The sequence below is a fragment of the Anabrus simplex genome, chromosome 8 (genome assembly GCF_040414725.1).
Source record: "Anabrus simplex isolate iqAnaSimp1 chromosome 8, ASM4041472v1, whole genome shotgun sequence".
NCBI classification, from domain to species: domain Eukaryota; kingdom Metazoa; phylum Arthropoda; class Insecta; order Orthoptera; family Tettigoniidae; genus Anabrus; species Anabrus simplex.
Genome location: NC_090272.1, coordinates 89,214,127 through 89,226,006, shown reverse-complemented (window position 1 = coordinate 89,226,006; position 11,880 = coordinate 89,214,127).

Here is an 11,880-nt window from a genome sequence, read left to right as displayed (position 1 = left end):
CATCCGTACCATTGCAAAATTAAATGGCTTTAACAATTCTTTCATAAACCGTAATATTAATAAATTCAAACACCACCCCAAAACCACATTAACAAAAGATAAAACCAAATCCACTGCATTTTCCACCTTTACTTTCTCCCAAAATGCTTATAAAATCACCAACATTCTTAAAAAACATAACATGAAAATATCTTTTAGAACCAATAATAGAAATCTTGATTTATTACACAACTCTAATTCAGTTAATAAATCTAATGATTTTTCTAAATCTGCTGTGTATAGATTCCAATGCAATAACTGTAGCTCTTCGTATATTGGACAGACAGGATGTAACTTTAATATCAGATAACCTGAAGACATCAACGCCATAAAATACAACAGATTCTCTGCAATAGGATAACACATACAAGATTCTAATCATAATTTCACCAGTATTGATGAAGACATAAAAATACTTAAAGTTATTAACAAGGGGCCCCTTCTAAACACTACTGAAAATTGTTTTATTCATCTTGACCAATACTTCAACCCCAATTTGAATTTAAATGACTTTCTGGAAAACCTAATGTTTTATTTGACTCCCTTATCTTCTTTTTCAAAAATGCTAAATTTACAAACCCAAACTCAATATTCCAGTCCTTATATAGTTCCTACCAACATTTTCCACTTCCTATAACTCACCCTCCTGATCTATCTTAAACTACTTTGCCTCCTCATTTATTATTTTATTCATTAGTTTTCTGCTTCAACCTTTTTTTCCTCATTATATTCCTCATATTTCATTCCCCCATTTGAATTATATTTTCTAACATCTCTAATAATTTTGACCACTCTAACTTCCAAATTTATATTTTACGCTATTCTAAGTTCGACCTCAACTCTTACCTTCAAATATATCTCACGCTAAGTCATTACGCTCCTCAACTGTTTTAATATTGCGCTTTTTAATATTTCTTCTCTTCATAATTGTTTTTCCTCTATGTCATATCTTTTAATAACTTCATTGATCTAACTTACGAAACTTTTGGAAGCACAGTGCCGATTTATTCTTCAAGTACTTGCTCCGTAATACATTTATATATTTGATCTGGACTTTCTTCATAATTTTTGAATTTATCGACAAGTAAAATTATACAGTGCCTCAAGGACTGCACCTGAACTCTTCAAGAATTTACTCCATGCTACATTTAGATACATATTTGATTCTGGATTTCTTCACACACAGTGCTCTCTAACACATCTAACTTAAGAGATTTTAGAAGCACAATGCTGATCTATGCTTCGGGAACTTGCTCCTTAGTGCATTTGCGTATTTGATCGGTGACTTCTTCATAATTTTTGGACCTATCGACAGGCAGTGCTATTCCCTGAAATTATACAGTGTCTCATAAACTACAATAGAACTCTTCAAGAATTTGTATATTTGGATACATATTTGATTATTGACTTCTTCCCGTACATTGCTCTCTAATGCTTATGTCTTACTAACGTTCATGATTGACATGCAGTATCCTTAAAATTGCAGTGCCTTATAAACTGCAGCTGATAAATACATGTGTTATAGTGCTTCATAAACTCCATCTAACAGTATCATCTAAACATTTTTTTTGCTAGGGGCTTCACAATACCAATATAAATGGTCCGTTATTGGACATTATAAATTTTCCAGCTAACTCATTCTTGGTTGCCAGCGTTTCGCCCTCGTGTGCTAGGGTGGGCTCATCAGTTGGTACCTAGCACACCTACCAATACGCTGGCTAGTGCATACCATGGAGGCCACTGCGTAGGCTAACTTGAGCCACCGGCAGTGCCAATGCACTAAGAGACTAGGTACCAACTGATGAGCCCACCCTAGCACACGAGGGCGAAACGCTGGCAACCAAGAATGAGTTAGCTGGAAAATTTATAATGTCCAATAACGGACCATTTATATTGGTATTATTAATTTACTCATTCAGGACAAATATTTCAGATTCCCTATGGGAATCAACATCTATATCATCTGATGGCCAAGCAGGCATCAATTTTTGGTAAAGAGACAAAGTCTCTTAGTGCATTGGCACTGCCGGTGGCTCAAGTTAGCCTACGCAGTGGCCTCCACGGTATGCACTAGCCAGCGTATTGGTAGGTGTGCTAGGTACCAACTGATGAGCCCACCCTAGCACACGAGGGCGAAACGCTGGCAACCAAGAATGAGTTAGCTGGAAAATTTATAATGTCCAATAACGGACCATTTATATTGGTATTATAAATTTACTCATTCAGGACAAATATTTCAGATTCCCTATGGGAATCAACATCTATGTCATAGGGGCTTTACGTCGCACCGACACAGATAGGTTTTATGGCAACGATGGGATAGGAAAGGCCTAGGAGTTGGAAGGAAGCGGTCGTGGCCTTAATTAAGGTACACACCAGCATTTGCCTGGTGTGAAAATGGGAAACCACGGCAAACCATTTTCAGGGCTGCCGATAGTGGGATTCGAACCTACTATCTCTAAACTTCATATTTTTACCTGTGCATCTTTCAACGCACATTACTCCCTATAGATTTTAGTGCTTCACTATCAGCAACCTACAGAATTCTTTATACTCCACAATTTATTTATCTGTGCATTGTTTTACACCTATTTATGATTGGCTGATGATGACCAAAAATACTGGTCGAAACCAGTACCAATTTTAATTAACTAGGAATGTAAACTTACATTTCTTATTTTAATAGTATTGAAAGGTTGAACCATTTTATACTTTCTTTTAACTTATTAGTAAACAAATAGGTACGTGGCGGAGTGTATACTTGGTGCGCCCTTGAAACGAAGGTCACGAGCCAGGAAATGGGAGGTAGTGACGGGAGGAAATTTATGTGTTCTTGGGGCTGGTAATGTTGATGAGGATAATGCAGAAACCCACCTTGAAGAACTATTTCACCAGGGATGGATTTTTACAAACCCCTATATTCCCTCAAAAAGGGACAGGTTTGAACTCATCTTGCGATATTTACATGCAACATAACCCCGCGTTACAGCAATGACCTTATGCTCAACAAACGCCATAGGGTTACAAGAATTGGGGGTGGGGGGAAGGGTAGGGTGAACAAACAAAATATTCAAACATGTATCAAACTCAGAAATAAACTTACCCAGAAACAAGCAAACAATTAGGGAAGCAAGCTGAAAACCCACCCTATTAAAAAAGGAACTGGATCCCCAGGATAATGCCATGCCTAAACTACTAAATAATAACACCTGCATACTTTAAATTAAAATTGTAATTAATCTTAGGAAGAGATTATCCAGAAAACAATCAATTCATTTGAGAAAATATAAGAATACTTTTGTAAAATAAGAAGATCTTTGAACAAATAAAATAAACTAATTTAAAAATAAATGAATAAATTAACAAGAAATAAATTGGTGTACCAACTAAATAAAATCAGAAGGATCAGTGAAAATGAAATATAAATCCACAGCTTGTTTCCAGTCATCCGACCGGGTTACAAAAATCAATCAACATCATTTGCTTTAGTTGTTTTGATACTTTCACCAGAAAGCACTCATACAAATAGAAATACGAGGGGTGTTCAGTACATAATGCAACATGTTTTATTGCTTGGCCAATTTTGGTTTTAAAATATTGGAATCTTTCAATATTCCCGCTTCGTCGCTTAGAGATTCATTAATTTACAGTAGGTGGCAGCCTTCAAAATGGCATCTGTAACGGAGGTGCATACAAACAGAGAGCAGTTATTGAGTTTCTTTTGGTGGAAAACCAGGGCAATACAGATATTCATAGGCGCTTGAAGAATGTCTACAGAGACCTGGCAGTGGACAAAAACACGGTGAGTCGTGTTTCATCATCACAACAAGGTTGAGCAAACATGTCTGATCTCCCACATGCTGGCTGGCCACACACAGTTTTGACGCCTGCAAAGTTGGAACTTGCGGTCACCCTCATTTGAGGTGATCGATGGATCACAGTCAAGCACTTCGCTGCTGAACTTGACGTCTCTGTTGGTAGTGCTGACACACTTATCCATCAGTTGGAGTATTAAAAGTTTTGTTCCTGCTGGGTTCCACAACACCTAACAGAAGACCATAAAGAGCAAAGAAGAAACATCTGTGTGGAATTGCTTGTTCGTTATGAGGCTGAAGGTGACAATTTCTTGTCAAACATTGTCACAGGTGATGAAACATGGATTCATCACTTCAAACCGGAAACAAAATGGAAATCCATGGAGTAGCGCCACACCAACTCTCCCACAAAGAATAAGTTCAAAACCGTATCCTCATGACTACGGTCTTCTGGGACACTGAAGGGCTTATTCTGTTCGATGTCCTCCCGCATGGTGAAACGATCAACACTGAAGTGTACTGTGCTACTCTAAGGAAATTGAAGAAACTACTTCAGCGTGTTCGTAGCCACAAAAATGCGAACAAACTTCTCCTTCTCCACGACAGTGCAAAACCTCACACAAGTTTGCGCACCCGACAGGAGCTCACAAAACTTCAGTGGACTGTTCTTCCTCATCCACCCTACATCCCGGATCATGTGCCTTCTGACTTCCATCTGTTTGACCCAATGAAAGATGCACTCCACAGGAAGCACATGGATGATGGGGAAGTTATCGACGTTGGCTCCGACATCATTGTAGCAAAAGGATTGGGTAATAACATGGTGATTTGAATCCTCAATAAAACCAACCTGCTTTTAGAAAAAAACTGTTGCATTATGTATTGAACTCCCTTCGTATATCTAACTGTTTGAGCTTTCATGCAATATAGCAACAGGTGTGCTTCATATCCATTGTTATTTATGAACCCATCTTGAAACGAGGGGAGACATTATGCCCATGGGACAGAAAAGAGATCTAACCCAGATCATCGATAGAGGGTAATCAAAGGGTAGGAAGGGTCCACCTATTCAATAGTATGGTATTGATAGTGATCAATTGTCAATACGGACCATAATGAAATTCATAACTTATGAAAGGGTAATCAGGTTGGTAGCCAAAGTGCCTGTAAAAAAAAAAAATTACTGAGACCGGGCGAGTTGGCCGTGCGGTTAGGAGCGCACAGCTGTGAACTTGCATCTGGGAGATAGTGGGTTCGAACCCCATTGTCGGCAGCCCTGAAAATGGTTTTCCGTGGTTTCCCATTTTCACACCAGGCAAATGTTGACACTGTACCTTAATTAAGACCATGGCTGCTTCCTTCCCATTCCTAGACCTTTCCTGTCCATCATCGCCATAAGACCTATCTGTGTCGGTGCGACATAAAGCAACTAGCAAAAAAAAAAAAAAACAACAACCTGTGATTTTTGTGTATTCCCATCGTCAATCTCATTACACTGAAAAACAGGAGATAATATGATCTGCCTTGTCAATACTATACACAAAAATCTGTTTAAGGAAAAACCTACAACCTGTTTTCCAGTCAGTGACCGGGTCAGGGATGGAATGAATAAAGCCCCCAATCTTGGGGCAAGGATAGAAATTGTGCCAGATGCCGAAGCCTATCACACTCTTCTGGGGCAACGATTAGTGACTGACAGATGAAATGAAATGATAGTGGAGAGTGTTGCTGGAATGAAAGATGACAGGGAAAACCAGTGTACCCAGAGAAAAACCTGTCCCGCCTCCACTTTGTCCAGCACAAATATCACATGGAGTGACCGGGACTTGAACCACAGAACCCAGTGGTGAAAGGCCATCGCGCTGCCGCCTGAGCCACGGAGTTATTTGTTAACATATACTGTATTTACCAAAATAACAATTTGATTATGACAAATTAATGATATGTTCAACTATTACTTAAAACAAGCAATTGAAATACAGCCATTATATCTTCAAAGATCTTAAGCTAATAAAAGTTTTTACTCAGATAACACATTACACTTGTTCTTCAGAATGTTGTTGTTGCTAATTAAAAGAATGGTTGTTGTTGACACAGTGTTCTTCTAGGACTGTGAATATATATATTTGCTGTGGTTAGCAATGTTTTGCAGGTAACAGGAAAGTAGTAGGATTGTGACTTCTTTAACTCTGAGTGGAAGAGTATTCGAAACCTCGACAGGGAGAAAGGTTTTAGATTCATTATTATCTAATTTTCTTTTTTTTAACAGAGAAATTTAGCAATTTTAACAAGTTTTCTTCTGCCAAATTCGAATACCAGGGCTGTGTCTGTGGAATGGAAAAAAGCCAGCATAGTCCCGGTTTTCAAAGATGGAGACAACGAAAACATAGGTGATTACTGTCCAATTTTTATTACATCAGGGGTCTGAAAATGTACGGAACATCTAGTTATTAAATATATATGTTGGATTTTCCCAAGAGAGAAACATGTTGAACTTAAACCAGCACAGTTTTCTTTCTGGAAAATCCTGCACAACACTTTTAATAAAAGTCATTGATGACTGGCAGTTCTCTTGGGGCAGACGGATGTCTCACAAATAGACTGTATGACCCTGGAATGGACAAAGATTTTGACCAGGTGTCACATCAGAGACTTCTGTTAAAAGTTAACAACTACAGCATTCAGGATGAACTGTAGGCATGGATGAGATAATTTTTGGCAGGTGAAACATGATGTGTTGTGTACGGAAGAGCTAAATCAGACCAAACCACATTACTTCTGGAATAATTCAAGATAGTGTGATAGGTCCTCTCTTGTACACGATTTACGTTCTTGACTGGATTGTACAAATTCGACCATGGCACACTCTTCCAGCTAACTCATTCCTGGTTGCCAGCATTTCGCCCTCGTGTGCTAGGCTGGGCTCATCAGTTGGTACCTAGCACACCTACCAAGACGCTGGATAGTGCATACCGTGGAGGCCACTGCGTAGGCTAATTGTAGCTACCGGCAGTGCCAATGCACTATGAGAGACCTTGTCTCATTATCAAAAATTGATGCCTGCTTGGCCATCAGATGATATAGATGTTGATTCCCATAGGGAATCTGAAATATCTGTTCCGAATGAGTAAATTTATAATACCAATATAAATGGTCTGTTATTGGACATTATAAATTTTCCAGCTAACTCATTCCTGGTTGCCAGCGTTTCGCCCTCGTGTGCTAGGCTGGGCTCATCAGTTGGTACCTAGCACACCTACCAAGACGTTGGATAGTGCATACCGTGGAGGCCACTGCGTAGGCTAATTGTAGCTACTGGCAGTGCCAATGCACTATCATCTATATCATCTGATGGCCAAGCAGGCATCAATTTTTGATAATGAGACAAGGTCTCTCATAGTGCATTGGCACTGCCGGTAGCTACAATTAGCCTACGTAGTGGCCTCCACGGTATGCACTATCCAGCGTCTTGGTAGGTGTGCTAGGTACCAACTGATGAGCCCAGCCTAGCACACGAGGGCGAAACGCTGGTAACCAGGAATGAGTTAGCTGGAAAATTTATAATGTCCAATAACGGACCATTTATATTTGTATTATAAATTTGCTCATTCGGAACAGATATTTCAGATTCCCTATGGGAATCAACATCTATATCATCTGATGGCCAAGCAGGCATCAGTTTTTGATAATGAGACAAGGTCTCTCATAGTGCATTGGCACTGCCGGTAGCTACAATTAGCCTACGCAGTGGCCTCCACGGTATGCACTATCCAGCGTCTTGGTAGGTGTGCTAGGTACCAACTGATGAGCCCAGCCTAGAACACGAGGGCGAAACGCTGGCAACCAAGAATGAGTTAGCTGGAAAATCTATAATGTCCAATAACGGACCATTTATATTGGTATTATAAATTTACTCATTCAGAACAGATATTTCAGATTCCCTATGGGAATCAACATCTATATCATGGCACACTCTGCCGATAAAACAGTCATTTACAGAGCCATGAAAAATTATCATGATCTGGTACGATTCCAATTGAATCTGGATAGTATAGCTCTTTGGTGTGATGTAAATAAAATGTGTATAAATGTTAAGAAGTGTAAATATATAAGACTAAGCAGAGCTAGACAACCACTCCAGAATCAGCCTACTCTATGTGGAATCCAACTACTGCCTTTCAACTCCATCAAACTGCTCGGTATTCACATTACAGAGAATCTAAAATGGAATAAGCACATGTTGGAAGTGAGGTGTAAAGCGTACAGAGCATTACGTTTTGTCCATAGGTGTCTCTTCAGAGGAAGAAGTAAAGCCCTATGAATGGCATACCCTTCCCTGGTGCAGCCCATACTACTCTGTGGACCTCCCTCCTGGCACCTAACTACAACAGAAAATATGAGAAAAATAGATGGCATACAGTGCTGAGCAGAACGTATAATAAACAAATACATCCCTTTAAAAACGGCCAGGTCATTGCCACCAGGGAACTCATTATGTAAACAAATAGATGTAGCCTTCCTTAAGAAATCCCTGACAGACAATACAACACCTTTCCCCCCTTCCACCACCTGCAGCTTAATTACCACTCTGTTAAGAAAGGCCAAGGCGTTACTCTTCTCCCCCTCATCACAACAGCCTCGTATTTAAATGGATTTTATGCACAATCTGCTCAGCAATGGAATCTTCTACCATCTGAAATAAAACTGCTTTCTCTTCCTTACTTCCTCCATGCAGTAAAGAAAATGTATATGTAAATAGAAACCCATATGTGATGTATATAACTTGTATAAATTAGTATTTCAAAAATGATGTGTGCAAGTACAGTTGAATGTGGGTCAATGTGTATGCGTGTATATTAGAGAGTGGTTGTGAACGAGTATGAGTTCAGAAGAGTGCTTATATATGGGGTATGAGTGACGGTATAAATGACCAGGTATTTTTACTCTTAATATGTATAGCATAAATAAAGATTATTATTATTTTTTAAGAGTATAGTGTGTGGAGTATAAATATGTAAATTTAAAATTGTCTATACATCTGTAAATATTCAGTAGAGTTCATGTAAACATACTTGTAGGGATGGAGGCACTTCCATACATGTGGGTTTTGCCGCTTCTCCATCTACCACCCCTAGATTGGACATGTACAATTTAAAGAAAATAAATACAGTAATAATAAATTGTGTAAGATAAATTAACTGGGAAGCAAACAGTTTTTCCCTGATCTGAAGCCTGTTTGTTGTTGTATTAGAAATGTCTCTACAACATGAATTAAACGTTTCAGCAACATCTGCTTGAAGATTTTAAGCAGAAGACACAAGGATATTGGCCTGAAGTTTTTGGGTTCAGTTGACAATTTTGCTTTCAGCTCTGCCATGCAAAAATGCTGCATAAGTTGACTAGTCTATAAAATACAACAGGCATGATTTGCCATTACTAGGGTCCAGATGTTTAAGACCTAAAGATGTTAGAAATATGCAAGCATTTATGACCTAAAAAATATGACACTAAATATGACTTAAAATTATTCTGGTCTCAAACCTTCAAATTCATGCTGCTGTTTAAATGAACATTATATTGAATTATACTTTTAAAATCTATCGCATTCAATAATAATAACTAAGTAATAAAATTAATTTTTTATTATTACATATTGAATTTATTTAATTACTCAATTCAGAGGTAACTCTTGACTCGGCACAGAATAAAATAAATGTCACATTTTGATGGGTGATCAGAAGGAATTACAATAGCAAATGAGATATAGTGGAGTCCCATTAATCCAAAAATCTGGTTAATCCAAACTGAAATATTCCATTTTATCAAATTTTTCTCCTTTATACTTTACTAGAATAACATAATGTAAACATAATTACAAATCATAAACCATCAATCACTGGTCGTTTTTCTTTACAGAGTCTGTTAGTTTCTTTTGCAGCAGTGACTGGAACCTACTCGAAGATGCAGTGCTAAACTAGCGTCTCATAAACATCACATCAGTGGGCGTAGCAGCGGAGTGTTACTCGATGTAGCATACAGCAAGTTCTAAGGCAGCTGCGGCATCTGAATGCGACACTAGTTGTTCATTGTTTTCTTCTTTGTCGTCATTCTGTTTCAGCTTGTTTTCTTGACACGGCATAAGCCCAAAAGCCAATATCATGTCTAAAACTGGAAGAGTGTTCATGTTACAGTTTTTGAATGCCCTTGGTTTTGCTGATTTGCCAATAACCATTAGGGGCAATTTCTTTGTTCCTGCAGCATTACTACATGCCAATACAGTAACACGTTCCTTACTCATATTAAACCCAGGTGCACAAGATTCCTCCGAGACACAAGGCTTTCATTGGGAAGGGCCTTGAAATTTAAACCTGTTTCATCGGCATTGTACACTTCTTGTGATGAATAATTTCCTGATGCTACCAAGTCATTAAATTCACTGATGTAATCTTCTGCAGTGGCATGATCACCTGATAACTGTTCTCCCGTCATTGTTAACTGATGTATTCCATGCCTTTCTTCCATCGATTGAACCATCCAGTACCAGCAGTGAATGAAACAGCTCCATTCAATCATTTATTTAATTGAACAAGAGATCCACTTAACAGAGTACCTTTTTCCTCTCCTGTGAAAACCATACATAAAGCACTTCATCAAGTTTATCGAATTTGGACACTTTTGATGTTTGGCCGGTTTTAAGGATGTCTGCCAACAATACTTGTACAAAACTGTTTTATTTTAGAACAGTTTTTCTTCCAGTTGGAAATCGTAACATTTCCAACACCATACTCGACAGATAATCTTGATGCATTGTCACCCTTATCCAACTGTTTCAGCATTTCAAGGTTTTCTTGAAGAGTACAAGACCTGCGCTTTCGTTTGCTTGCTTTTTTTTTCAAGCGTTAACTTAAATTTATCACAGTATAGCACTGCTAATAAGCTGAGACAAAGCCAGCAGTTAACTGAGGAGGGCAGAATCACACAGAGACTTTTACAACTGTGGCGTGCTGCGGTGAGAGTCACTAGTTCAAGTTCTGCAGCACTACTACTGAGAGAGCGGCAGAACTTTGAAATAAACATAAGTGTAACCTGTTACCCTTACTTTAGCAGTTTTAAGAGACAAGTTTTAACCTAGTTTTAGTTGGTTTGTCCTTCATGGGTTCTTAACTACAGTAATTTTATACAGTATTTTATTAATGCAACTGCTAAAGAATGGTCATTTCAAATTCTGTACTGTATTATAGAGACTATTCTCCGGTTAATCCAAAAATGTCATAATATGAACAGATTCTGGTCCCAATTAGTTTGGATTAACGGGACTCCACTGTACATTTTCAAGTTTTCAAATGGGAACGATCTTCTATTTTCACGCAACACTGACCTGTAATGGGAAAAAGACCACTCATATTTGAAATAAGTCAAATCATTAGAGTTCAATTGAGGCTTACCTTCATGGAATGTTGCCGGCTTGCCACTAAGAATGTCGCTAATCTTGGAGAGAATAGAGTACCCTTCATTCCAACCCAGCACATACTGTAGTTCTGCATTTACACATTCAACAACTTCTCCATGAGCAGCCTTTAACTCATTTTCCATATTTTTCACCAGTCGAAGTGCAACAGAGAGTTGAATCCACTTTCTTCTAATTATATGATATTTGTTATTGTTAAGCTGAAATTTGCATTGATATTAGCTATATTTCTTGTCCATGTGGTTCCTAAAAACAGTGCCTTGGCAGTTTTGATAGAAGAAGCTTTACCTTCATTGAATGCATTAACATCTTCGATAGCATTATAATTGGTACAGTAGCAGATTGCAGCATTAAGCCATATTTTTGAATGTGTGAGGATGGCTTGGGGAGGCAATGGCACAGAAAGAACCATTTCCTTGAATTTCTGCACTCGTAATGGTGCTCTGATGAAGTTTTTTTTCCCACTACTGAAATTAACTTCTCCACAGCAAGATCATTTCCACAAATTTCTTCCCCAACTATATATAGTGCATGTGCAATGCATGTTACGTGTATCAT